This window comes from Oryctolagus cuniculus, chromosome 1 (assembly GCF_051225735.1).
Source record: "Oryctolagus cuniculus isolate XC-2025 breed Fujian yellow rabbit chromosome 1, ASM5122573v1, whole genome shotgun sequence".
Taxonomy (NCBI): domain Eukaryota; kingdom Metazoa; phylum Chordata; class Mammalia; order Lagomorpha; family Leporidae; genus Oryctolagus; species Oryctolagus cuniculus.
In genome coordinates this window covers 176,929,418-176,944,713 of record NC_142867.1, presented here as the reverse complement: position 1 = coordinate 176,944,713, position 15,296 = coordinate 176,929,418, and the positions used below count along the sequence as shown (strand labels likewise).

The 15,296-nt window shown below is 39.4% G+C and overlaps 1 long non-coding RNA gene across 11 annotated transcripts in view; it reads left to right on the top strand.

Annotated features, from left to right (window-relative positions):
* The window catches only part of LOC149128769 (uncharacterized), a 76,655-nt gene extending 62,499 nt beyond the window's left edge, over nucleotides 1-14,156 (top strand). For 4 of the 11 annotated variants that reach the window (XR_016223640.1, XR_016223653.1, XR_016223638.1 and 1 more), the window contains 2 exons: nucleotides 9,418-9,523; nucleotides 11,879-13,377. This is a non-coding gene — a long non-coding RNA (uncharacterized LOC149128769). Of the gene's footprint in view, nucleotides 1-5,267; nucleotides 5,382-9,417; nucleotides 9,524-10,337; nucleotides 10,484-11,878; nucleotides 13,378-13,414 lie in introns of those variants that run through there. The other 7 variants (XR_016223642.1, XR_016223655.1, XR_016223641.1 and 4 more) reach the window with 3 other exon arrangements.
* The last annotated feature ends 1,140 nt before the right edge of the window (nucleotides 14,157-15,296 follow it).

Sequence of the window (15,296 nt, the reverse complement as noted above, 5' to 3'; positions counted from 1 at the left end):
AAATCTTATTCCTCAGCATTTAGGAATTCCATAGGAATGATCCAGGCACATATGGTTAGTAAGAGTGTTTAAGAAGTCAGAATTATTGGAGCCCTGTGCTTACTACAATAAGAGAAACTCAACTGGTTACATATTTAAATATTGGGAGTTTATGAGATTTCATTCAAAATTAAAAATTTCTTGGTTTAATAATACTTTCTGGAAGTAAATGAGGATAACAGCACAACATACCAAAACTTATGGGACACAGCAAAAGCAGTGTTAAGAGGAAAGTTTATATCAATAGGTGCCTACATCAAGAAATTGGAAAGACACCAAATAGATGAGCTTTCAATTCACCTCAAGGATCTAGAAAACCTACAGCAAATCAGACCCAAATCTAGTAGGAGAAGAGAAATAATTAAAATCAGAGAAGAAATTAACAGGATTGAATCAAGAAAAACATTACAAAAAATCAGCCAAACGAAGAGCTGGTTTTTTGAAAAAATAAACAAAATTGACACCCCATTGGCCCAACTAACTAAAAAAAGAAGAGAAAAGACCCAAATCAATAAAATCAGAGATGAAAAAGGAAATGTAACAACAGACACCACAGAAATAAAAAGAATCATCAGAAATTACTACAAGGACTTGTATGCCAGCAAACAGGGAAACCTATCAGAAATGGATAGATTCCTGGACACATGCAACCTACCTAAATTGAACCAGGAAGACATCGAAAACCTAAACAGACCCATAACTGAGACAGAAATTGAAACAGTAATAAAGGCCCTCCCAACAAAGAAAAGCCCAGGACCAGATGGATTCACTGCTGAATTCTACCAGACGTTTAAAGAAGAACTGACTCCAATTCTTCTCAAACTATTCAGAACAATCGAAGAAGAGGGAGTCCTCCCAAATTCTTTCTATGAAGCCAGCATCACCTTAATTCCTAAGCCGGAAAAAGATGTAGCACTGAAAGAGAATTACAGACCAATATCCATGATGAACATAGATGCAAAAATCCTCAATAAAATTCTCGCCAATAGAATGCAACAACACATCAGAAAGATCATCCACCCAGACCAAGTGGGATTTATCCCTGGTATGCAGGGATGGTTTAATGTGCGCAAGACAATCAATGTGATACACCACATTAACAGACTGCAGAAGAAAAACCATATGATTATCTCAATAGATGCCGAGAAAGCATTTGATAAAATACAACACCCGTTCATGATGAAAACTCTAAGCAAACTGGGTTTGGAAGGAACATTCCTCAATACAATCAAAGCAATCTATGAAAAACCCACAGCCAACATCCTATTGAATGGGGAAAAGTTGGAAGCATTTCCACTGAGATCTGGAACCAGACAGGGATGTCCACTCTCACCACTGCTATTCAATATAGTTCTGGAGGTTCTAGCCAGAGCTATTAGGCAAGAAAAAGAAATTAAAGGGATACAAATTGGGAAGGAAGAACTCAAACTATCCCTCTTTGCAGAAGACATGATTCTGTATTTAGGGGACCCAAAGAACTCTACTAAGAGACTATTGGAACTCATAGAAGAGTTTGGCAAAGTAGCAGGGTATAAAATCAATGCACAAAAATCAACAGCCTTTGTATACACAGACAATGCCATGGCTGAGGAAGAAATTCTAAGATCAATCCCATTCACAATAGCTACAAAAACAATCAAATACCTTGGAATAAACTTAACCAAGGACGTTAAAGATCTCTACGATGAAAATTACAAAACCTTAAAGAAAGAAATAGAAGAGGATACCAAGAAATGGAAAAATCTTCCATGCTCATGGATTGGAAGAATCAATATCATCAAAATGTCCATTCTCCCAAAAGCAATTTACAGATTCAATGCAATACCAATCAAGATACCGAAGACCTTCTTCTCAGATCTGGAAAAAATGGTGCTGAAATTTATATGGAGGCACAAGAGACCTCGAATAGCTAAAGCAATCTTGTACAACAAAAACAAAGCCGGAGGCATCACAATACCAGATTTCAGGACATACTACAGGGCAGTTGTAATTAAAACAACATGGTACTGGTACAGAAACAGATGGATAGACCAATGGAACAGAATTGAAACACCAGAAATCAACCCAAACATCTACAGCCAACTTATATTTGATCAAGGATCTAAAACTAATTCCTGGAGCAAGGACAGTCTATTCAATAAATGGTGCTGGGAAAATTGGATTTCCACGTGCAGAATCATGAAGCAAGACCCCTACCTTACACCTTACACAAAAATCCACTCCACATGGATTAAAGACCTAAATCTACGACCTGACACCATCAAGTTACTAGAGAACATTGGAGAAACCCTTCAAGATATTGGCACAGGCAAAGAATTTCTGGAAAAGACCCGGGAAGCACAGGCAGTCAAAGCCAAAATCAATATTGGGATTGCATCAAATTGAGAAGTTTCTGTACTGCAAAAGAAACAGTCAGGAGAGTGAAAAGACAACCGACAGAATGGGAAAAAATATTTGCAAACTATGCAACAGACAAAGGGTTAATAACCAGAATCTACAAAGAGATCAAGAAACTCCACAAAAACAAAACCAACAACCCACTTAAGAGATGGGCCAAGGACCTCAATAGACATTTTTCAAAAGAGGAAATCCAAATGGCCAACAGGCACATGAAAAAATGTTCAAGGTCATTGGCAATCAGGGAAATGCAAATCAAAACCACAATGAGGTTTCACCTCACCCCGGTTAGAATGGCTCACATGCAGAAATCTACCAACAACAGATGCTGGCGAGGATGTGGGGAAAAAGGGACACTAACCCACTGTTGGTGGGAATGCAAACTGGTCAAGCCACTGTGGAAGTCAGTCTGGAGATTCCTCAGAAACCTGAAGATAACCCTACCGTTCGACCCAGCCATCCCACTCCTTGGAATTTACCCAAAGGAATTTAAATTGGCAAACAAAAAAGCGGTCTGCAGCCTAATGTTTATTGCAGCTCAATTCACAATAGCTAAGACCTGGAACCAACCTAAATGCCCATCAACGATAGACTGGATAAAGAAATTATGGGATATGTACTCTTTAGAATACTATACCGCAGTAAGAAACAACGAAATCCAGTCATTTGCAACAAAATGGAGGAATCTGGAACACATCATGCTGAGTGAAATAAGCCAGTCCCAAAGGGACAAATACCATATGTTCTCCCTGATCGGTGACGACTGACTGAACACCAAGAGGGAAACCTGTTGGAGTGAGGTGGACACTATGGGAAATGGTGGCTTGATCAGCATAGCCCTGACTGTTAATGAACAACTAAATACATTATCCCTCTTAGTAGTTTTTTTATCTGTTCTACTTAATATGACTGGTTTAGATCTGTAATTGATGCACAGTTATTCTTAAGTGTTGAAAATTAACTGAAATGTGATCCCTGTTGAACATGGTGGTGGGAATGGGAGAGGGAAGAGATGTATAATTTGGGACATGCTCAGGCTGACTTGCCCCAAGTGGTGGAGTTGGAAGCATACCAGGGGATTCCAATTCAATCCCATCGAGGTGGCATGTACCAATGCCATCTCACTGTTCCAGGTGATCAGTTTCAGTTCACAGTTGGTCATGGTGAAGGGACTGGGAGTCAAAGGGAGCACATAGACAAGTCTAGTACCTGCTAATGCTAACTGATGGAGTAAATAAAGGGGAGAGTGATCCAACATGGGAAGTGAGATACTCAGCAGACTCCATAGAATGGCAGATGTCCTAAATAGCACTCTGGCCTCAGAATCAGCCCTAAAGGCATTCGGAGCTGGCTGAAAAGCTCATGAGAGTATTTCAGGCATGGAAAGCCAAGACACTCTGGCAAAAGATCTCTGCGAGTGAGATCCCAGTGGAAAGAACAGGCCATCAAAGAAGGAGGTACCTTTCTCTGAAGGGAGGAGAGAACCTCCACTTTGACTATGATCTTGTCTAAACAAGATAAGAGTCGGAGAACTCAGAGGGCTTCCATAGCCTTGGAAACTCATGACTGGAGCATAGGGAGATTACTGATGCCATAGACAGGAGTGTCAATTGGTAAAGTCAACAACAGGAGTCACTGTGCACTTACTCCTCATGTAGGATCTCTGTCCTTAATGTGCTGTACATTGAGATTTAATGCTATAACGAGTACTCAAACAATATATTTCACTTTGTGTTTCTATGGGGGTGCAAACTGTTGAAATCCTTACTTAATGCATACTAAACTGATCCTCTGTAAAAAAAAAAAAAAAAAAAAAAAAAAAAAAAAAAAAAAAGAAAGAAAGAAATTATCAATTCCCAACTTGACTCTCACTGGGATTAAACATGACAATAGGTCTGCTCTGATTTCATCATCATCTAAAAAAATCATCTATTATTTTTCACTTTATGTTTCTGTGTGGGAGCAAACTGTTGAAATCCATACTTAATGTATACTAAGCTGATCTTCTGTATATTAAGATAATCGAAAATGAATCTTGATGTGAATGGAAGGGGAGAGGGAGTGGGAAAGGGGAGGGTTGTGGGTGGGAGGGACGGTATGGGGGGAAAGCCATTGTAATCCATAAGTCGTACTTTGGAAATTTATATGCATTAAATAAAAGTTAAAAAAAGAAAAAAAAAAAAACTGAAAAGTGCTCTATCCAGAAAATTTTTGGTCTGGAGAAGCTGGGGAAATGCCTTCAATAAAATCTGAAAACAGCAATTATGCTCACCATCCATCCTCCTTCCTCATTTTTTCTTTTTTTGACAGGCAGAGTGGACAGTGAGAGAGAGAGACAGAGAGAAAGGTCTTCCTTTGCTGCTGGTTCACCCTCCAATGGCCATCTTGGCTGGCGTGCCGTGGCCGGTGCACCACACTGATCCGAAAGCAGGAGCCAGGTGCTTTTCCTGGTCTCCCATGGGGTGCAGGGCCCAAGCACTTGGGCCATCCTCCACTGCCTTCCGGGCCACAGCAGAGAGCTGGCCTGGAAGAGGGGCAACCGGGACAGAATCTGGCGCCCTGACCGGGACTAGAACCCGGTGTGCCGGCGCTGCAGGCGGAGAATTAGCCTAGTGAGCCGCGGCGCTGGCCCCTCATTTTTTCTTAACTAAATGAGCTGAAATATGAGTTCCTAATTAAACATTCTCTGATCATTCCCAAACCCGAAGAATCTTTTTCTGATCATTTGTCTCTGCCATTATGTTGGCCACAATAAGCTGACAGCTGCAATAAGCGTCCCTGTCAATGACTTGTTATATTCTTCTTCTTTTTTTTTTTTTTTTTTTTGACAGGCAGAGTGGACAGTGAGAGAGAGAGACAGAGATAAAGGTCTTCCTTTGCCGCTGGTTCACCCTCCAATGGCCGCCGCGGCCTGCGCACCGCGCTGATCCGATGGCAGAAGCCAGGTACTTCTCCTGGTCTCCGATGGGGTGCAGGGCCCAAGCACTTGGGCAACCGGGACAGAATCTGGCGCCCTGACCGGGACTAGAACCCGGTGTGCCGGCACTGCAGGTGGAGGATTAGCCTAGTGAGCCGCGGCGCCGGCCGAATGACTTGTTATATTCTAAAGATTATTTTTCCTTTAGGCAGCTTGCAGCACCAATGGTCCTTGTCAGGTGGTTCTTTTGAGTGTTCTATGTCACAAGATCACTTTGGTTCACGTATTTCTTTAGAATATAATTTCTTATGAATTTACGTTAAATCCTCAACTAGATTGCAAGCTTCTAAAGATAGGAATTATTTTGACATGGTATTATTTGTAATCCTTGAATTGCCTGAATATATCAGAAAAACAGATAGATTGGGTGATCAAAATAGGTTATTTTTTTGATGGAACTGCTTTAGTTTGCCTAGGGTTCGTCTGTGGATGGAATTGCCTTAGTATAGATGTTACTAGGCTAAGATACAATAAAGACAGACTCAGTGATAATTTAAACTCTTAAGGAGCATAGATTCTTTTTTTAAAAAAAGATTTATCTTATTTACTTCAAAGACAGAGTTAGAGAGAGAGGTGGAGACAGAGAGGTCTTCCAACTGCTGGTTCACTCCCAGATGGCCGCAATGGCTGGAGCTGAGCCCATCCGAAGCCAGGAGCCAGGAGTTTCTTCTGGGTCTCCCACGTGAGCGTAGGGGCCCAAGGACTTGGGCCATCTTCCACTGCTTTCCCAGGCCATAGCAGAGAGCTGGATCAGAAGTGGAGCCGCTGGGACCAGAACTGGTGCCCATATGGGATGCTGGAGCTTCAGGCCAGGGATTTAACCCACTGTGCCACTGCGCCAGCCCCAGGAACATAGACTTTAAAAAAAATTAAAATAGTCCTGGAAAGGTATTTGGCAACAGTCTTCATAATCAGGCCCTTTTTCAGAGACATCAACTAATAGCAAAATTGTTATACTCAGGGTTGCTTTCTGCATTATAATTCCAACCAGAATAGGGAAGAAGCAGTGTGATGGAGTGAATATACAAATTTCTATAGCTGAAGCTGGGAAGAAGTACAGATTATTTTTATTTACATTCTTTTGGCTAGAACTCAATGACATGGCCATAGTTCAAGGGAAACTGGGAAATGTTTTTACCTGGGGGCCAGCGCTGTGGCGTGGCTGGTGCAGCCACTGCCTGCAGTGCCGGCATCCCATGTGGGTGCTGGTTCGAGTCCCAGCAGTTCCAACCCCAATCCAGCTCTCTGCAATAGCCTGGAAAAGCAGTGGAAGATGACCCAAGTTCTTGGGCCCTTGCATCTGCATGGGAAGACCTGTGGGAGGCTCCTGGCTGCTGGCTTCTGATTGGTGCAGCTCTGGCCATTTGTGGTCAGTTGGGAAGTGAACCAACAGATGGAAGACCTCTCCTTCTCTTTGCCTTGAGTTTTCTTTGTGTGTAACTCTGACTTTCAAATAAAAACTACATTTTTTAAAGATGTATTTTTTGCCTGGATATCTACATTGTAGTTGCAATCCAGTTATTATGAAATAAGGTGATAAAGGATATTGGTAACAACTATTAGTCTTCCTCATAAAGGAAAAGGGTATTTTTTTCACATTTTAAGAAATTATTCAACTCTTCAAATTAGGCATTCTCATTCCTTATATTCTAGATTGGAACAGATATTTGGAGGTGAATTAATAGCCAAATGGGACAGAACTATTTTTTAGAGTTATTTATTTAGGTATTTTTTTAGAGTTATTTATTTGAAAAGTGGAGTTACAGAGAGGCAGAGGCAGAGGGAGAGAGAGAAGCTGGTTCACTCTCCAGTTGGCCACAAGGGTCAGAGCTAGGCCAATCTGAAGCCAAGAGCCAGGAGCTTCCTTCAGGTCTCCCACATGAGTGCAGGGGCCCAAGGATCTGGGCCATCTTCTGCTGTTTTTGCAGGCCATAGCAGAAAGCTGGATTGGAAGTGGAGTAGCTGGGACTTGAACTGGTGCCCACATAGGATGCTGGCACTGCAGGCAGTGGCTTTACCTTATCCTCCACAGCACTGGCCCCGAATTATTAGGTATTAACAATAGAATTTATAATTAGTTTTTAAGCTCACTTATCTTCTGACTAAGTAACAAGTGGCAAGAGAATTTCTCTGACTCCTCCCTCATTCCCTCCCTCCCCCTTCTGTTCCTTCCTCCCTCTTTTTTTCTCCTTTTTTCCTACTCTTCCTCTCACGCTCTTGCTCTTGTTCTTGCTTATATTTCATATATGCACCTGTACACATACACACACTTTCCAGGTCACCATGCTTAATAGTCTAAATAGGTATAGAGAGCCTTGATTCAGATAAAGCTCTTTTATTTCCTATATGTCTTTAACCAATTCATTCAATGTTTCTAAGCCTTAGTGTACTTGTGTAAAGGGGGATACAATTTGCACTTATTTTAGGGAGTTTTAATAATGAAAAAATTGGGGTACCATTTACAATTCTTTTATAAAGTTGTTTGGATAGTATCTTGTAAAGTATATACATCTCCCAATACAATTTAACTGTTTAGATTATGTTTACATTAAGTCCAAAATATCACATATCTTTTCCTGCATATACCATTTTGGACTAGTGAAAAAGCTGTGTTTTGTTTTTTTGTTTTGTTTAGTTTCAATGGATACAATTATGAGAGAGGGAATAAGAATATGTAACTACTAGTTTTGCTTTTTTTTCATTTGTTTGTTTTTACATTATAACTTTAGGATCAGTATACCCTTGATCCAAGCCACATTTAGCTCAAATTCATCACAACATAACAATCGTTCATCTATTGTTCCTACAGTTAGCCTGTTAGACGCTATTGCATACATGACTGTCTGGTAATGCAGTGGTTTTGCTAAATTCCACAATGTTAGAATAATATTACCAGTGTTTTGATTCTGGCTGAAATAAGTAGAGGGGCCCATTGGCTTCTCATGGAAAGGATCTTTGTTAGAACCCAGATACCACCAGCAATTAGGCAGAATGTAGGAGAAAAACCCCAAAACCCCAAAATAATTTTTGAAATTTCCAATATGTAAGCCCCTATGTCTGTTGGAAATAATGGAGATTTATTTTGTTTGAGATCAAGTTTCCCCTAATGCAATATTGTATGCTGTTGGAGAAGATTGGTACATTTTACAATTCATGACAGTGCTCTTCTTTCTAGAGCCCTGCAGGGTGTGGACAATGGAAAGTTTTTTGGGGTGACTAATACTTTCTATGAATAAACTAGATCCTTAATTCCTCTTCTGAAGGCTGAAATCTTAACCAGAACCTCTCCTAGGAAAATTGATAGATGTTTTTCTTAAGGTCCACATGGAAATCTAGTTCTTCAAGCAGACTTCAGACTGATTCAACCCAAATATATTGGGATTCTTCTATCTGGTGTGTTCTTTCCTAGGAGCTTTCAGACCCCTTAGGTCATTGAGTCATCACTGATTTTATCCTCTAATCAAGTGGTTACATTGATGTATTATTTACTTTACAAATTGAAGCATACCACTCTTTTCCTTTGGTTGTTACTCTTTGGGTAGCTATTTGAAAAATGAAAATTATTTTGATGACTCATATCTCATCAGGGAAATATCCTCTCATCAATATTTGAGAACCAATTCCACAAGCAAAGTCACTTCAGGACTTGCCCGGCTAAGGTTTTTCAGGTCCATCTTTCAAAGGAGGTGAAATTCTAAGACTGGAAACATTTGTGGAAAAGAGTAGAAATTAACATTGAAGGTGACTGTAAACTGGACTGATTTTTCATTTTTATAGCTTTAGCTATATAAAAGGAAGCAAGCAAGCAAATGCAGGACAGCCTAGGATCCAACCTCTGCTGCTCTTTCAGTGGAGAGGAAACGTGGAGACTTTACTGCTCTACCGGTTTAGCAGAAATACTGGAAGTCTGTCGATCAACTGGAGGATCCTTTCTTGTCTTGGCTTGTTTTGGAGCTGGTACAAGAGCTGATAGTCTTAACCCTGTTTAATTTATGTTGCTTCAGAAAGAAAGGTTGTCAGGGCCCACATGATGAAGAAAGAGGAAGAAAAGCGAGGAGACTAGGGACATGTCTAAACCTCCTCCTGCGGCTCTGTCACCCTGCTCATCAGGTAAGAAGAAAAACAGATTAAAGCAAGGTCTTTGTTTCCAAATTCCAGGCTTGCAAAGGATGTATTATGATACTCATTTCAAAATATGGCTACATCTTGAAAGCATTTTAGTTGGAAAGGCATATTATCTTTAACAATGAAGGAAAGAAAAAAAACTTGGTGCATTACAGTAGAGTCTTAAAATACCTTAGCAGATCTGACTATATAATGTGTGTATATATATACATGTGTATACATATATATATATATACACATACATATATATCTTTTTACATTAGCATTCAAAAATGCTTGGCAGGAACACTAGGAATGGTCCAAAGTTCAATTCATAATCATAAGCAGACTCCCCCCCTCCCCACCACTACTTTACTTTTGGTGAGTGTGTTGGAAGGAGGTGAAGCAGAGAGAACGGGGTCACATTTAAACATCTTTCCCCCCTGTCTTCCTCAGGACAAGCTCCAATTTCATAATGGGATAGTTTTATTCAGAGTTAACTAGCTTGGTTTGGTTCACAATGGTAATCGTAGAAAATATAAAGTAACGTTTTAAGAGCTCAGCCTGTGAAAGAAAGGAGTAGTGCAGCTTAGTAAAAGCATATGTTGCTAGTGGGACCTCACAACCACATTCAAATCAGGCTCTTGCCAAATCACGTTGTTTCTAAAGCTCCTTATTTAAATTTCCCAAGTGAGGTTCATATGGCATGTTCCGTGTTTTTGCTATATCGTAGTGAAGGAGGGTCTTATGAATCTTTCCCCTTAAGAACCAACTTTTTTAAAAAATTGAAGTCCAAATTAAACCTAGTTTACATTTATAGAATACAAGACTCCATGCCACCGACAACAACACAAAAAAACATCTGCTCTTGGCACTGTTTGGGGTGTGATAATGGCCCACGGAGCTATGGAGCGGTGGTGCGTACAGGCAGAGCTCCTGCCAGCATTTGCTGTGGCAATATCCGAGGTAGGTTTCATTGCGGTCAGCATTTGTAGGACCCTGAAATGCCATCTAATCAAGTCCCAGTTTCAAAGAATGCCTGTGTTAAAATTACCCCAGCCCAGTGTGTTCTTTTCTTCTAAAGATTATGAATACAAAGTCACTGCATTTCAGTGCTTTTCAGAATTCATTCTGAAGTTGAATGTCACCAGATTATGTATATGTTTGCTCTCACATTTGAAGACTGTTTTTCTGTAGCCTTCTGTTCTATTCAGAAAGCCTGGTTCTTTTTACTTCTTTTTAGGCTCTGTTTAATCATTGTTTATGGTTTTGATAGTTCTCTCCTGGCACCTCTGAGTTCTTTACAACTTAATTATCATATCTATCACTATAATGAATAAAATGATAATTCCCCACCCCACCAGTCTCTAATACTATTTACCCATCCAAATATAAAAGCCAGCCACACTGAATGATCAGCTTGCATTAAGCTTGGCGCTGTTATGATGTGGACGTCTTTCTGAATCACTTTTTGCAACACAAAGTACACAACCAGAGAGACACAGAACTGATCCCTGTCCGCCTTCCCTGATGAGTGATGCTGTACACTTACGCTCTCCAATTTTGACTGCCAATAGCCATATGGATCTGCCCAGTCTAAATAGTTTTGTCCTGAAATAATGGAATCGTATTTTGGCATTTTATTTAGAAAACAAAAGGATTTATTGAGAGTAACAGAATCCATATTATGGATGACACAAAATATGGTTTACTTAAACATAATCCTACATAATGCATTGTAAATTTAATTCTGTGAGGTCCTGATATTTATTTCTAATCCCTCATCCCCACCCCACACCTGCCTTATGTCTTATCATCCATGAACCTAGGATATTTTAAAAACAAACCTTTACACAGGGTAAGAGGATAGCTTTGTTCTTTCTAATCCAGATCTCTCTTCTTTGTTTATTTAGGATATGCTAATCTTCTAAATGTTTTACCTAGTTTGTGTTTCTGGTTTTATGTCCACTAGACTTCTCTATTTTATTCTGATTTCACTTAAAATAGATAAATATTTTTCTGACAAGCAGTAGAATAGTGTGATTATATGCATAGATTATCTAGGTCTACTTCCAGGCTTTGAAATTTTTAACAATTAACTTTTCTAAATTTCAGTTTCTTAATTTATAAAATGGAGATAGAAATCATTTGTAACACCTAGAGTTGCTAGATGAATTGAATGGGTTGTTATATTTCAAGCACAAAGAGCTGCACATGGCCATGGAAGCCTATTTTAATATCAGCTATTATTATTCAACTGTATCACTCTGCAGAGTGTCTGGCTTCTTTTCTATCTGCACAGCCTGAAGTTATTTGTCTCTCTCTAATTCAAGTACTCTGTGCTCTGCCTTTTTGTTCCAGCCAAGGGAAAGAGTCCTGTCCCATTTGACAGCAATGAAAAGAGATGCGTGCTTGGTTCCTTTTGTTGGGAAGAATAAAGTCCAGCTCTGAGTTCAAGGTGAACTCTTTGGCCCTAGTGAGGAAACTTACTGAGACCATGTTTCTTCCTGGAAAATACCAATAAACGTTCTTCCAGTAATTGTAACCGTACTCTTTTCCTCTGACATAGACTTCACTTGAATAAAACAATGTGTATATGTGCAAACATATTTTCTTTCAAATATTTAATTTCCTGAGCCTTTGCTTTATAATCACTCATTCTTCTATATTTGTTATTTTAATAGCCAAATTGGATTTTTATATTGTTTTTGGTGTCACAGGATATATGAGGAGAGTGTTGTATCATTTAACTTGCTATTAAACAAAGTTATAAAGTTGCAGGCTGGGGACTAGCCCCTGCCAAACTTGGGGTGATATTAATAGTTCCTTAACAATAGTCTCTTATGAGCAATGGACACTAAGCAACATAAGATGCAATTAGTACACAGTGTAAGTAAGATATTGCTGATGTGTTGGTACTGTGTCAAGAATCTCCAAATTGATGCTACCTTGGACAAGATACCCAATAATAGTAAGTGCCTGTAAGACTTGTAAAACCATGTTAGAAGAGAAATAGATTTATCAGAAGGATTTTGACTTACCAGAAATATGGATTTACTTTCTTTAGAAAATGGTACACATTTTATCTAGCACCCTGTGATCTTTTGGGTGCTTATAGATTCATTTCTCTGTGTTGTATTGTTATAGGGCCACTAAATACTAACTGTCTAGAGTATAGGCTCAGGAATTGGACTGCCTGGCTCTTAGATTTTATTAGCATGGGATGTTTGTGAGTAGTTCTTAACTCCTGTGACCCTCAGTTTTCTCAACTGTAAAATGAGAATGAAACAGTACCTACTCATAGGGTTGTAGTGAGGATTACATGAAATAACCTCCTATATAGTTGCACTTGCTGTAGAGATGTATTGAAGAAGTAATAACCATTTTTTTAAAGATTTATTGATTTACTTGAAAGAGTTACACAGAGAGAGGAGAGGCATGAGAGAGAGAGAGAGAGAGGTCTTCCATCCGATGGTTCACTCCCCAGTTGGCTGCAATGGCTGGAGCTGCACTGATCTGAAGCCAGGAGCCAGGAGCTTCTTCTGGGTCTCCCACGTGGGTGCAGGGGCCCAAGGATTTGGGCCATCTTCTACTGCTTTCCCAGGCCATAGCAGAGAGCTGGATTGGAAGAGGAGCAGCCGGGTCTCGAACTGGTGCCCATATGGGATACTGGCGCTTCATGCCAGGGCGTTAACCCGCTGAGCCACAATGCCGGCCCCAAAGTAATAACCATTATTAAACATGAACATTGTCCTTCATCATCACTGGATATTTAATTTCCCTTTAGTCTTGTAAATAGTGGCTGGTGATTTGTGTTCTTACAAGAATATATGATATTAAAGATTACAATGTAGAAAAAATTATCATCTGACTTGCTTCTGTTTCTTCTGTTACTAGATATCAGAATGTGGACAAAATTCTGGTATGTGGCACTTTAAGTGCCCATTAGGAGAGTGGACATACAATCATCATCAAAACTGGCATAATTTAGAGGATGGAAACAGCAATGGAACAACTGGTATAGTTTTGGCTATTTTGGACGGATCGGGGTTAAGTGGTAATGCTATGAATTTGATGTTCCCAGTATATATTTTTATGTCATAAATATCCACCAAACCAAAAAGCAATAACCACTTTATCATGCTTCCAATTTTGTGGGGCAGTAGTTGAGGAATGGTATAGTTGGTCACTTGTCTCTGTTCTGTGATGACTGAATCTTGGCTGGGGTGTCTGGAATGGCTGCAGATGCTGAGATAATGAGATTGGGGCCATATGTCTGGGGTCTTAGTTTTGCTGTCAGCTAGGTTCCTAAGTTATTCTCCATGTGTCATTTGCTGTGGCAGGAATGGTATAGCTGCAAAGATTCAAATGCAAAACAGCTAATAAAATTTAGGAAAGCACAGATACCCTGGGAATGGGAAGACTGGGTTGACACAGAGCAGGAATTAATACAAGGTCTCCCAAAGTGTGCAACACATGTCATTGGTGATTTTCAAGTGAAGTTGATATTTTGCCTTCAATACCTTTGATGATTCATGAGAAGGGAAAATCTCATTAGCTATAATGTATGTAGTCATCAATGACTTCTCTCCTTAACAAACAGAAGAAATGAGAATTTCAATGGTCAGCACTGTTTAACAACCCCTGAACAGAATGATTTTGTTTTCATTGTAATATTTTTCTATTATTGCCTTCTAATTATAAGAAGTAATAACTTTTTAAAAGATTTATGGTTGTAATATAAAACTACCTTTTAAGATATCTATAATATATATAGTAGGTATGGCTGATGATTACACAACAGAGTGAATATAGTAAAAGCTACTGAAGTGTTACAGAAAGTAAAGGATGTCATGTGGTGTTTTGAGGGGAGCTGCTGCTGGCAGGATTTGGAAGAGATTATACTATATCTGGATGGTACCTGTACACAAAGATTCACAACAGAGAAGAGACAGCTAACCCCAGAGGACATCTACAGAATGAGTCCTTGAAAAGTGCTGTGGAGGATGAGTCATGGAGCAGATTACTAGTTCCTCCATCTCCACCTCCTCCTCTCTGTCAACAAGGTTAAGGCTATGTGTGAAGAGCAAAGAGTCAACTCTGCCCTCTCCTACTTCAAATCCGTGAAGCCACTAACCTGTCAGGTTGTTTCAATAGGAAAAAGTTTTAAACTAGTTCATAAGTATTGACTAAAAATGGAAAGTTAAAATTTTAATAACTGGAGGTACTCAAGGGATTTTGAAATCTGCCCAATATACAATTCAATTATCCTCCAAAAATGTACAAATATATATGAGTAAAAAAGAAGTCAATATAAAAATAGTAAATAAAAGCATGAAACCTATAATAGACTAATAAGAGAATATGGAAAAATCATACTGGTGGTGCAAGAATAATAAAATTTGAGAAAGATTTAAAATATAATTGGTGACAGAATTTTCATCATGCTGCCTAAAATGGCTACCAGCTGAGTTATTTGTCTTGATTAAAGAATTCAAGATGCTATCAAAAGCTAAAGAAATCTGAGAGGGAGGTAGAAAAGGGTTAACTTTTAAGTCTTCACTAGGTATATTATCACTAATAAACCCAATTATAAACTTACTGGAAGAACTGACTGTTGTAGAGTTACGTTGTGAACTTAGGAAATCTCTAGAGTTCAGAGCCTGGTTGGCAAGTGGTTGGTGCAGGTGTCCTAGGGAAAGCACTACACACAGCAGAGAGAGATGAATTCTCAAAAAACATTGCTCTTAGCAAGAGAAATTCCATTGCCTTGGTCCCC